Source organism: Leptonychotes weddellii, chromosome 9, assembly GCF_054177405.1.
Source record: "Leptonychotes weddellii isolate Sample4059 chromosome 9, ASM5417740v2, whole genome shotgun sequence".
Lineage (NCBI taxonomy): Eukaryota > Metazoa > Chordata > Mammalia > Carnivora > Phocidae > Leptonychotes > Leptonychotes weddellii.
The window spans coordinates 90,152,927-90,166,742 of NC_138377.1; the positions used below are offsets into that span (position 1 = coordinate 90,152,927).

At 46.1% G+C, this 13,816-nt stretch overlaps 2 long non-coding RNA genes across 4 annotated transcripts; one reads left to right on the forward strand and one right to left on the reverse strand.

The window, feature by feature from the left end:
- Window positions 1-664: 664 nt before the first annotated feature.
- LOC115940593 (uncharacterized) lies at window positions 665-10,976 on the reverse strand. Of its 3 annotated transcripts, none has more exons than XR_014148660.1 (3): window positions 10,774-10,976; window positions 3,048-3,119; window positions 665-2,813 (listed from the first exon to the last, which is right to left on the reverse strand). It is a non-coding gene; the product is annotated as an uncharacterized LOC115940593 (long non-coding RNA). The 3 variants fall into 3 exon arrangements; XR_014148661.1 differs by having other exon boundaries at window positions 3,048-3,144; XR_004075329.2 differs by lacking the exon at window positions 10,774-10,976 and having other exon boundaries at window positions 3,048-9,902.
- LOC115940594 (uncharacterized) lies at window positions 10,168-12,890 on the forward strand. The gene is made up of 3 exons (XR_004075330.2): window positions 10,168-10,335; window positions 10,957-11,019; window positions 11,342-12,890. It is a non-coding gene; the product is annotated as an uncharacterized LOC115940594 (long non-coding RNA).
- The last annotated feature ends 926 nt before the right edge of the window (window positions 12,891-13,816 follow it).

A 13,816-nucleotide genomic window follows, 5' to 3' on the forward strand; every position in this document is an offset into this window, starting at 1 on the left:
TGCTTTTTCACACACAAGGTGCTCAGCAAATCTTCGTGGAATGAAAGAATGCCACCCTCAGGCTTTCCCTCAGTGACATCAAATCCAAGCAAAGGGGATCCCAGAATCTACATTCCAAGCCAGGCTTGGCGGATACATGTCTAAATGTAATAGGATATTAACGAGCATGTGCTAAAAGTGGCATGAAGATACCACATGACAAATAATAAGTATTTACATTATTTTTCCCTCCCCCACCTCCTCCCTGAAATCATAATGAGTAACACCTGGAGTCCAACATCAGTTATTGTGGAAACACTCCATGCCTCCGACTGCCAGGCCACGGCTCACAAAAAGGCTGCTTCTACCTCATGCCCAGGACAGGGTTTTTAAAATTGTGAGAGGCAGCCCATAAATAGATCATGAAACCAATTTGGTGGCTCGTGATTTGGATCTTGTCTTTAAATAATAGAGCAAAAATAACAGTGCATCCCAGGTAAAGGATAAATGTTTTACATGAAAAGTTTATTGCACGCATGTGTGTGTGTGTGTGTGCACGCGGGCACTGCCTCTCAACGTATTATTTCCTCTCATTGTAGGACACGGTATAAACACTTAAAAGACACTGCCCTAGAGGGGCAAGAAATTCCAATATTGGACATTTCTTTTTCAAATTCAAGCTGAATGACCCTTGTTTTCCTGACAATCCTGGCTGAATGTGACTGTCAGAGGTACTGCTCTTTGGGCCAGTAAACTTGGCCCATCCTAAAACATCAAGAAATTCTATGTAACATACTAAGTTCAGAATTAGTTTCTTCAAAGTACCCCCAGTTTCACAACATACAAACAATCTTTTTGGAGAAAAAAAAAGTAAGATTTATTTTTTTCTAGTTACAAAAGTAATACACGTATAAGGCAGGAAAGTAAAAAATACAGAAGAGCACAAAGAAAAAAAACTCACACCAGAAATAACCATTTTATCATTTCATCATTAAGGTGTACGTGGGTCCATATTAATACACACACACACTATAGTTTTTTACAAAAATGATGTCATTCTGTGCACGCTGCTATGAAGGTTATTACTTTTCACTAACAGATGACATTTTCCCCTATCAAGAGAGATTTTTCTACTACAACAGGATTTTTACTGGCTACATAGTATTCCATGGGTGGAACTGCTGGTGAGCATCTCTGTACAAGGCACTTGCCTTACACCCTCTGCCTTGGGAAAAGCAGGCAGCTGCCAAGAGCCAGCCTCCCCCACTCCACCCTCTGGCTGTGTCCAGCTCCAGCAAGCATCACTGCCCAGGCCGGGACCAAAGACCAGATGCTCCCCTCCAGAGCCTCTATTTTACGTTCTACCGATTCAGCAGCGCGTGAGACACCAGCACTATCTTCACTATGCTTTAGAATGGCTCTATTAATACCACCACCAGTTCACTGGCTAATTTTGCTACAATAATAAAAATGCCCAGTGGGATTGGAAAACATAATCATTATTGATAATGTTCCATTACTGATGCACAACCAACATAACGTGCACGGACTTTCACACACGTCAACCACCTCCTGCTGGATGAACTTGTGTACACACTGTAATATCCTCAGGGGGCTCTCCTGGCAGGGCAGGAACTTGATTCTGTACCTTACTGGAATTTCTGAACATCTCGGCACAGCACATGAGTGGAAGGAACACCGGAAGTAGAAGACCCGTATCCCTTGCTACTTACTAGGAATGGGACCTCGAATGCATTATTAGACCTCTGTGGGCGTCAGTGTAAAGGAGGAAGGCCAGGCTGGATGATTCATAAGGCCCCTTCTGGCTCTAACCGGCTTTGGGCTAATAAAGCATGACCAGTGCCAGCATCATGAGCAAGCACCACACACCCAGCACACACCCTCGAGCTCGAGATTAGGAAACTTGCTAGAGCCTCTCAGCGTCGCATCAGTTCTTCTACTGATTCTCTGTAGGGCCTCAAGAAATTTGAGAGCCTCACTAATCTTCAACCTTCCTCCTTCACGCTGTGAAATTTTGAAATTTTACATCTTCCAGGTTAACGGGCTGGTCTCCAGAAATTGTCAGGGTTCCCGCTTTCTGCATCCACGTGCTCGTCAGAAGTGGGCCACAAGTGCTGGAGAGGGTAAAACGCAACTCGCACCTTCACACTTGTCCTCACTGGTCAACTAATATGATCACTAAAAGAAGAATCATTTTTGATTATCAAAGTGTTTCCCTTGCCTTTGCTTTCCAATGCTTCATTACCCAGACAATTGAGAGCTACGGGCAGTTCATCCTCCCAGATGCCCTGTCCTTTCAGACATAATATCCCCACCACACAAACGTTCCTGGGAGTACACCGCTGTATCCTTACCACGGCCTTCTTACCATACACTGGCTTCATGGACTGTACAGTGAAAATGAAAAGCAATACAGTTTATTGAAGAGTTTTCAGATTTGCTAAATATACCCTTGTTTCTTCTGTGATTTGTATGTTGAAAATCCATTAACTGCTATACAGACAGTCTTCCCCAGGCCTGGCATCGATCACATGGGATGAGAGAAGCTTCTCTGCTTCTGGAAGGGCAGAATCACATCTGGTTGTCTTCTCTCCATCTTTGTCCATTTCTTCAGGTTTCTTTAAAACTAATTGGAAGAGTCAATAAACATGCCCGCCAATTCCCTTAACACACTAGGAAGCAGATCATCATGCCCTTCAGAACTGTTCTTGTTCTGTGTTTCCAAGTATTCCCTTACCTGCCTTTGTCAATTGGCATTCTCGACAAGTTCGTCATAACTTCTCAAAGTGTCAACTTTTCCTCTTTTCATTGCCCTTGTTAAAGATAATTTAAAATTAGAAAGTCACATTCCCCGCCATTTCAGAGTCAATGCTAATTTCATTTTCCTTTGCACTGAAGTCTCCTTCCCTCTAGGGATTCCCTTCCTCGTTCACAGCCCCCACTCCCCAGCCCCAAACAGGCATTCTTCATCCCTGTATGCACTGTTCCATTCCCCTACTGTACCCTTCTTATCTCTCCCCCAAAATACTTCACCCAGTGAAACACACTTTAGCTTGTGGTTCTCCTTCCTTCACTCCACTTCTGAGAGAAATGTCTGTGTCTGGAGATTGTAAAGTCACCTTCAGGAAAGAGGCATACAGTTGGCTGTCAATTAATCAGGACAAGACAGAAAAAAATTACATCGTGTGCAGCTTTGCTTCTCAGTACATGCATTTATGCTTTGGGGATCAAGAGGATTTCTCCCACACAACCTAATATTCATATTTATGCCTTTTGTTTGGCTATAACTCATTCTCTACCTAGCAGCACAGTAGTTAATAGTCTGGATTATTTAAAGCAGTGATTACCATAGCTCATTATAAATTCAAGTGTTGGCCCCTCATTTTCCCCCCATTCTGTTTCACCTCTATCCTTTGCAATCTGCCTATTTATCCTTGGTAGCGCTCTTTGCTCATAAGTCCAATAATTTTATATTCTGTAATTTTTAGCCCCACATCTAGTCTGACATATAGATTTTTAAGCCAGTTTATTTTCCCCCATTAAGCACGGACCCAAACGTCACCATTCCTGTCACGTATACAATTCCATCAAGTTTCAGAGTGTCATTTATACACAATTTTATTTCTTCTTACTTCTTTCACACACGCCTACCACTTACGTACAGCAACTTCACTACATTCATATTTCATAAACTTCATCAGTATTCAGCCAAATCCTCCCCCGAAGTAAGCTAGGTATTTTTAACAGTGCGCTGCCTCTTTCACAGGCTTGAGGATCCTGTACTAAGTAGCACCCTTCCTTGCACCCCAGACGAGTTTCATCTATGATGGTCGGTTCGTGTATGGGGGAACTTCCTGATTATTTCAAAAAACTTTCAGATAGTTCACAACCAAAACGCAAATGCCCAGTAACATTGCTAGAGATGATTTGAAGCTGGGAGATTATAAATCCTCTATGCCACACGCATTCCTACTCTGTTCCAGCCTCTGATTGAGCTTCGGGGAGAACAGCGCTGGTACAGAAACTCCCTGGCCTGGCCTGCAGTCCTCCGGCACCTTCAAGGGTGTGGGAGACCTGTACTCTCAACTGGTGGTGGACCCTGGAGAGGGCTCTGCAGCTGGCCACCAGGGCCTCAGTTCTGTGGACGAGACAATCACCAGGAAACCACAGGGCCACGCCATTGTCAATGTGCCACAGGACATACTGTGATAAGACAGTCTGTAATAATGACATGTCAATGAGGGCCATAAACATCTGGTAGGGGAAGAAAGGAAAAAAAGAAAAAAGACAAAAAACCAAAAAACAACTGTTCTTCCACCAACACAAGGGAACTGTTACCTGTAATTCCTTTTCATGTTGGCACATAAAAGCGGGAGCAAAAAGCAAGCCACGAGACGTGGCTCATTTATTCCTCATCACGCTCCATTCCCCTCTTCTACGGACTTCTCTAGACAATTTCCTTGATGTCCTTACACCAAAAACAAAACAACAACAATAATAATAATAATAACTGGGCTGTCACAAAAGAACACCACGACCCCTAAGATGAATTTGCAATGCTGTGACAACAAGGATATCAGAAGATAACCACAGACTACCATTAAATCACATGGGACGGCCCTGAGAAAGTCAGCCTCTGATGGTGCCATCCTGGGCATGCCTTCCATAGTGGTCCAGTGAACAAAGGCCCAAGCTTTAAAGGAGAATTTCCTTTGGGGGGAATTTAAATGTTCTTTATTGATATTCTTGAAAGTCTTCCCTCCAACCCTAGAATTTCCTAGTTTTTAGGATTTATGATACCCTCTCAATATATCTAAGGAAGAGGCAAAATTAGCCGATATTTCTATCTACCATTATTACCTCGGGGGTGAAGTTACACAATGCTATGGTAATACATTACATAACTTATTTGTAAATACAACAGTCTTCCTAAACATCTAAGAATGATTTTACATCCTCTGTTAACTGCAGGGAAAGCGTTAAGGCTCTAGATTCAGGTTGAAATTTTCCTAGAAAGTAAAAACCTCAATTAACCAGAATCAACTAATTAAAGTGAATTTCCGTTTTGCTCCTTGCAAGTTAGAGACCAAGAAAGGCAAATAACAAAACATACTGATATTGAGGATTTAACAGAAAAAGAAAACAATTTCCAAGCTGGGATCAGGGCAGATTTAGTCCAATCTCTGACACTGTCCCCATTCACAGTTCTATAATGTACAATCAGAATTCATCCTCAGAACAGTGACCCTATGGCACTGTAAGATCCTCAAACCTCAAAGAAAGATTCGATTACATTCCCCATGTTCTTTCCTAGGGTAGGAAAGGGGACCAGTACATTTAAAAGAAACATATTCAAAGAGAAAAAGGAAAGATCCGGTTAATCTACTGTTAGCCAGAAAAACGAATTCACCAGTAATGCCTTAGCACTCTTATAGAAAAATCATGATTTACTGTATACTAATCGAAACTTGAACACTGATTATCTGGAGAATTTTTTTAAAGCATTAATTCAAAATGATTCGCTTTTATTTCTCTTAACATACGGTTTAGTAAGGTGGGTGAAAAATTGAAAAGCTCGTTTCCAAACTAACACTTCCCATTATGACTCTCACACACACACACCACACACCGCACACACACACACAATCCCCCCCGCAAAAAAACCAAAACATTTCTTTGTATGATAGAAGAGAGAACAATACAGAGAAAAAGAGACAGAGAGAGAGAGAGACTGTTCCTAAATTCTCAATGAGGATGACAGTCTTCATATTCAGAAAGATATTCCACATTCTAGGTTGGGGTTCACTCTGGTACCTTAAGGCCTTTCAAAGCAGACTGTTGTTGCTCTGGAAAAATCCATCACTAATCTAGGATGATTGGTCAGGAATCTCCCTGAGGGAGTGGACGACATCTACCTCAGAGTACCTGAACAATGGCTCACGGAAGACAAAGAGCTTAAGCAGCAGGTTATGTCATATGAAGAGAGCTGGGTTTTCTACAAAATTTTAGTCTCTGGCACAAGGGCAGTCACATTATAATTTTTCCCCAGACACCTGAAATGTCATTATGTATTTTGCTTCTACAAACACGTAAGTACATATGTAACCTAAGAAGCACAATTCACCAAGTAGACTAAGACCATGGATGAGGGCAGAGAGGAGCAGCACTCTCAGAAAAAGTGGCCTACGCCGTAAGAGACTGTACCACACAAACAGAATTTTCAGTGACATCCAACTCAAGTCTGCCCTTCCAACAACACACCCCAACTTTCTGGAAGCAAAAATGGGAACACGTGGAGAAAAGTGTGCATCTCCAGTCAGAAGTGACAAGAGTGTTGGCCAAGGAGAAGTAGCCATGGGCTTGTCTCACTTGCATTCCAACGGTTAGCTCTGGACAGGGGTCGGTTTGCTTCCAAAAGCAATTCAGCTGTCCCCCCAGATCCTCAGAACGTTTCCCCTGGAGGCACAACAATGAATATTCTCGAACCTCCCTGCAATCCCACCTAGGAGCCTGGTGTGGAACTAGCAGTGTGTGCTGACCCCCGACCCCCACCACCACCTCTGCTGCCTTGAAAACAGGAGCTTAAGGGTCTCAGGGGAGGGGCCTTCCACGCAGACTCTGTATTTCAGTTTTGGAAATGGAGGCATTTTCTAGAAAAAGCCAAGGCTCCTCATGATGCTGGTAGGTTCTGGAAAATTCCAGCAGGTGGCTAACATAAAAAGAGTCTGCTATACACGGTTTTTGGCCACTCAGGATTTGACTTCTGGATTAATAATTCAATTCTTTTTAAGAAAGAAGGGGGGAAGCAACAGGAAAGGTTATCATAACTATCACCAAATGCATTTTCTAAAACTATTCCAGTACATTTTTTAAGGGTATAACTATAAATGTTTTTATGAGCAATTTACCGGAAAATTAAAGTCCCTTAGTTTAAAAAACAATTATTCCATCCCTCCGGCAAAGGATTTTATGCCAGCCAGTAGCTCTTTCAAACTATGGGGCATCACTTGGTCACTGTGGAGAGCCTGGTCCGTGTCAGAAAAGTTGATCTGAGAATCAATGTCTAGAAAAGGCTATAAACTACCAGGCAAGAAGGACACCTACCTGAAAGTGAATCAGCCAAGACAGAAAGGGGGACGTGAAGGCCAAGCACTTTGGTTTACGTGGTTCTAGAAGTCCTCAGGGCTACAAATAAACTACAGGCCTTGTTAACTGATTTTAAATCAATCTAAGCTGAGCCTCCAGGGGGTTCAATCTCAACCCAACTGAGCTTTTCAGTGTTAATCCCATCTTTTGGTTTCGATTTTTCCCTTAGGTCGGCCTGCCCTAAAAGCCTTCAACCTGTAACACTGGTGTTCCAAACCAAGCGCGAGCCACACAGCCCTGTGAGGATAACTTTAGGAAAGTGAAATATGTAAGCTTCTGGCATGCATATAATAATGAGATTCTGGAAAAGGGTTTTTAACAACAGTTATGTCACAATGCTTATGGCTCCCTGAAGTCCCTGAAAGCCTTGTTGAATTAAAGATTCGCTGTGGTTTTTTTTTTCCCCTGCTTCATTCTTACTTCCCATGTTGCCTCTTGGCTTTCTTTTTTGCCTTTCGTTGGGTTGTAAAGATGGTACTGAATGACACCAGCCATCATCAGTACCCCCTAGAAAACGGGACAGTTTCATTACAACTGCGAACATTCCCTGCTAGTTTTAAGGACAGGGGAAGGTCCACCTTTCAGATTACAAAGTCACACATCTGATTCCGGAAGCGCAGGCACCGAGGGTACGAAGCCCGTTCACGCGGGGACTCCCAGGAGTTTGGCATTCAGCAACAGCTTCAAGTCTACCTGGTAATGTCTCATGAGGTCACCTCAATGTCACGAGAATCCAGACCACAATTTCTGTGGACTGCAAACACTGGCTGGCTGGAGGCTAACCCTGCTACTTCTCTGGAAAGCATCTCCCAAATCCAAAAGCTTCCCATGTCACCCAATGCCAAGAACTCCATTCAATCCTCCTTGAGGTTGAAAATGCTAATTATAAGGTGATGATGTTTGCTTTTCCTTTTGAGTTGTGTGCCTTTCTGTTTTAAGTATTAAAAAGGCGTAATCACCTAGTGTGTAGGTTAATTTCTTTCCGATATTGTAATTTATGCAACATTAATACTGGATGCCAGCTCCAATTTTCTTGCTGCTTACACTCTGGGAGCCGACTTGCATATTCTGCCAACTCCATTACATCATCTGAAAACCCAAACATTTCCCATTTTCAAATCACTCTCATCTACCAGGCATACTTACACATTCTTTTTCTCCCTAGGTCACACACACAAAGACTGGGATCCCTGAGGAGCAGACACTACATCTGAGGTTAAAGTCTGCAAATGCACATAATCTCTGGAAGCTATTACTACTGCTGTGTTCACTAAAGGATGCCTCCATCTCTGACCTTCCTTTTTCCATTCAGACTGTTATATAACCTAGTGCCTGCGTGCAGGATGTGAGTTGAGGGTTTGGGCCTTACCTCTTCTCCCTCCCCCTAGTAAATCTCTGGAGAGATGGACAAGGGGGTTGGTTCAAAGAAGAGTGAGTGGAGGGTGACCCTCTAGGGGGCAAGGGGACAAAGGTCAACAGGTCAGCTGTGCAGGATGCATCCCACCCCTACTTTGTCCCTCTCCCCTTTTTGCTAAGCCTAGGGGGCTAGTGGTACTGAATGCCCCAGCCTTATATAATTTGCAAGAACAGCAAGTTACGGATTTGTTAGTCGGTTCTGCAGCTGCCACCCTGATCTCTCGCAAGAACACCTTCTGGCAAGAATGACACCTGAAGATGCTAATAACACACGGGAGGGCGAGGTTAAGGGGGGCGGGGGTGACAGCACAAATCAGATATTAGTGTGGCTTCCTATATACTATGTCCCCCCCTTTAAAAAAAAAAAAAAAACTCAGAAACACATGAAGGGGATTTTCTCCAGTGTTTCTGATTAACCCTGTTACATAACCCGCTCGCATTCCAAATCCACCGTCTCAGGGTCTAAATATACTCTTTGCAGCCAAAAGCTCTCCACACACAAACTCACCGAGCTGGCGGCAGGACCCGGCCCCCAGCCCTGATCCCCCTCCCTCCCTTCCCGTCCCTTGCTGCACCCCCCCCCTCCCGCTGAAACCGCGGTTCGGCGTGTTCACTCCTCGGAAATCGCCTTTAATTAAATGTTTTTCGTGTGTGTCATCCTGATGGCTTTTACTGTACTCGAATTCCGTGAATGGGAAAGCTCCCGGACAGGGGGTGTGGCTAAGGGGGGGGGGAGAGGAATACTGTAAAACAGCCAGCACATGATCAGCCATATTCCTACCTCCAACTATAACATCGAGAGGAAGGGAGCGGCTCCCGGGCCCCCACTTGCCTCTCTCCAGCCCTCCCCAATCGCCGCCAGAAGCCGAGTGGCAAGAGGAGGGGGCGCGCTGGGCCAGTGCCCAAGCCCGGGCTGGAGATCCTCCTGATCCCCAGCCCTTGGGCTGCTCGCGCGAGCCTGCTTCCTCCGGAGTGACAGGCGTGATTTATACATTATTTACAACAGTAATTAAAGCCATAGCTTCCTCCTGTTCTTTGCAAACTCCAGGCGCAATCAAATAAATAATCCCCCACCTCCAAGAAAAACCCCCACATAAGCTTCCGACACCTTTAAGAAAGAGAGCGAGTGAGCTTTCCCCAACACTCGACTTTAACTAGGAAAAAGCAAGGAGGGGGCAATGGAGTCCCCCGCCCCCCCTCCCCGCACATACGCTCCAAAATGAAGTGTAAAAATCGCTCGGGGGGGGGGGGGACATCTCTCGCACTATCCAACCAGCATTCAATTCTTGCTGACCATTCCCAGGTTCTTGCAGAAACGCTTGAACCTCAGAGAGGGAAGGATTCCCAGGGCAGAAATAAGTTTGGGTGCATTTCGAGCTTTCTGTTCCTGCTTGTTTGCTTTTGCAGACGCTCACTCCGAATGCGCGTGGAGCGCCCCACAGCACCACCGCCCTCCGCGCGCTAGCGCGCACACGCCCCCCGCCAGCCTGGGCGCCGGGCTGCGAACCCCGGGTCTGCAAACTTGCGGATCTCCCCTCGCCGCGCCCGCCAGACAACTTGGCGAGCGCCTCACGCGCCCGCACCCCCCTTCCTCCATGGAGCCCTTGTTCCAGAGAAGGTGCCCCCGTCGCCCCCTGATCCAGGAGCGCCCCCTCGCCACCCCCCGGGGCTTCCCAGGTCGCTCACTCCTCCCGTACCCCCTCAGCTCTGCGGGGGACCGAAAACACACCCTGTCTGAGGCAGCCGGGGCCGAAACTGTCAAGAGGAGAAAAGGTAAAGCGGGAGGAGGGTGGCCATAAACGAATTTTTTTTTCCTTCTTAAAAGGACACTGCCGCTTTAAAAGTTTCTTTCCCGGGCCCCCACTCTCGGGTTCTCCGTGTTTTGGGGGAGCGTATTTAATTTGGGCTACGCGGCTTTCCTCCTCTCTTTGCAGAAAAATCAAAGCCAGGGGCTGAGCCCGCCGGCTGTCAACCCTCCTGCCGCCTCCCCCGCCCCCCTCTCCTCCCGCAACCCGAGAACGGGCTGCAAAAGTTTGCAACATTTCTGGGGGGCGGAGGGGGGAGGGGAGGGGGGCTCTCCGGGCTCGGGGCGCCGCTGCAGGCTCGCGCGCGGCCCCGGACCCCGCGCTCCGGGCGCCCGCTCCCGGCCGGCCCCCGCTCCGCTCCCGGGCTCCCGCCGCCCCCTCCTCAGCCCCTCTCGCAGCCTCCTACCTCTGCTGGTGCTGGAATAGCTCTGTCTGCGCACCGGGGCGGGCGGCTCGCTCTTGCGGGCGGATTCCTGGTTCAGCGGGGTCTCCCTGGCGCCGGCGGCCGCGTCTGCGCCGCTGCTGCCCGGCTCGCTGGCGGCGGGGTCGGGGGCTGCCGGAGCTGACTCCATGTTTTTTCCCAATGTAGAGATCGCTGGAGATGGCGAGCTCCGAGACTCCCTCTATCTTCTGTTTTCAGAGCAACTCTATGGTACCAAAAAAAAAAAAAAAAAAAAGAGGGGGGAGAAAGAGACCAGGGAGAGCAGGAGGGAGAGAGCAGGCGGCGGCGGGCGAGCGAGAGCGCGAGGGAGCGCGCGGAGTGTGTCTGGGTGGACGTATGTGTGCGCCCGAGAGGGGTTGGGAGGCGGGTCTGGCCACAGGCAGCGCTAGCGAGAGCTTCTCCAGCCGGCCCCCACACCCACATTCCCCACCCTCCAGACCCCAGACCGAGAGCCACCGACTGGCTGCCAATTGGGGGGGGAGGGGGGCAGGAGGGGAGAGGCTCTCTTGCCCTGATCCTCCCCTTTGCCCAGCCCAGGGACAAAATTAAGATCAGCGAGATGATTCCGTGCCTACTTCTGAGACTCTCTCGGGAACAGAACTCGTCCCCATCTGCAGGCGGCGTGAGAAGAGACAAATGCGATCATCCACGGTGGGGAATCTCAGGTAGCTCCCTGCCAGCCCACCCCAGGACTGAGGAGAAAATAAAAAGGAATTCGACCTGGGCCGACACCCCAAGGAAGGGGGGACGTGGCACTTCTTACTTCGGGATGGGACGTCCAGTGGGTTTCCAGACTTAGTTTGATACATCTGTGTCTAAAACAGATTTTGGGTCTAGAATCGCCATGGACAGCCAATTTCTGGTGTGGTTGAAAGAGGTGGCTTTCAGCCGCTTTGCTGTTTCCTCTGAGAAGGATCCAGAAACCACTTGGCAGGGCAGTTTCTACTGAAGAAAACTTTGGCCTGTTTGGTTGACGACTATCTAAGCTGGTTGAAATATGCCACACTGCATCTAGTTTCTGTGTGGCTGCTAATTGTCAATATCCACTGGTCATTTTGCTATTAAATGTACAGTCTCATCCATAAAAGATATACTGAAGAGGCATTAATAATGTCTGGATGATAGAATTCAGATAATTAACAGCTCCTAATAAGTCACATCATTGTAGACATCATTCTGCACCTCCCTTCCATTGAAACATACCCATCACACAGTAGGTGTTTAATGAAATCCAAGGAAAGTAGAGAATTGCATCAGTATTACCTTGACCCCAAACTCCAATATGAAGGGACAATACAAATTGAATGAGTGGAAACCATTCAGGTGGTAGTAGCCTGACTTCTCTGCCTCAATACTCAATTCACCAGTTCTTTTTGCCTGCCCAGACACTGATGAAATCAGTACATTTTTAACACACACCCCCACCTTCCTTTCAGAAAGCTCACAAATTTTGACGATAAAAAATATTATTATATACCAGAAGGTGGCATAAATATGTGTATTTAGGGGGTTGGGATGAGAGAAAGAAGTAGGGAACATTTTGCTTTTTCTACCTTCCTGGTTTGGAAAAAGGCTTTTTAAAAATAAGGTGGGAGGGGGGACCTAGTTAGATAATTGCTTAAGAGGAACCTCTATATGCCAAACTTCACACATGGTTTGTGTTACTGTTACTGATCTTGGTCTGATTTCAGATACACAATGCTATTTGCCATGGTCTGTGTGTTAAATCAGCAAAACCTGTGGTCCACTCTTCGGAGTGATGTAAATGAGATGTGAACGGTTCTGATACCTTAATCCAGTCTCTGCAAGGATCCCTGGCTTTAGCCTGTCTGTTGGCGCCTACAAACAAAGCCACGATTGTCTCCTCCATCCCAAATCAGATGTGTGGGTTTCCCCATACATCAAAGCACAGATTTCCAGAACAGCCTTCACACCATTTACAATTGGTTAGCCTGTTAATAATGTTCTTGATACAATTGACCTATCTTGTCACTCTTGACTTTTCTAAGTAAACAAATATATCAAAGTGCACAGTTTAATAAATAAGCGAGTGCCTCTGGGGAAGTGAATATCTCAAAATATATCCACTGCTCCATATTTATTTTAAAATATTTTTAAACCATTTTTCATATTAAATTTCACCAATAATTCTATTTGGGATACAAGTGGCTCAAAACATACCCCTGGCTCCTTTTTAGGTACCAGTAGCAACTCATTAACATTTTTCTGGTTAAGTCTATTCCCCTGAGCCTTCAATTGGTTCCTTTGCTGTTCTCTAAGCTGGTATTTGTTCACCCTGGAAAGACCTTCCTGGAAATGGCCCTAGTGACCTTAGTCAATTAAGATAGAATCCATATTCCCTTCAGCAGTAAATTCCAGCTCCAAAAAGCCATTCCTCCTAACTCTCTAAAACAATTACTGCTTCTGCAACTTAAAACAATTGGGACCGAAAGTGCTTTCCCCAAGGGAAAAATAAAAGTGAGTTAGATACATTCCTTGACTGTCAGTCATTGTTACTAAAGTGTAAATTATCCGGATTGGGGAAGCATTTGAAACCTGGAAAGCACAGTGATTAGGTTTATATATTTTACTTCCCTCATGCCCCTTGCCTGCTTACTAATTAAAGCTTAACAATTTTTCAAATATTTGGAAAGATGGAAGCCTTCCTTAGGCTCTGCTCGTTGACAAAGGGCAATAGTGTTTGCTTAAAAATGGTTATTTTACTTTGCACTACTGAGTTCTCTGACAGACGATGGCTTAGAAAATCTATGCTTTGTAGAAGAGATAAACCTAAATCCATTTTTTTGCAGACTGTTCTCTCCCTCCCCAAATTCTCCAAGACTCTTCCCTCCCTCCCGGCCAATCCCACGCTCCCCTCTTGATGGTAACAAGATGGTTTGTTTTCTCTTATTCCAAGGTAATTCCTGGGAACCTCTGAGTGAGCTTTGACTCCTCTTTCTCACCACTGGCCCTAGCTCTCCACATCTTCACGTACTTGCCAAGTGCT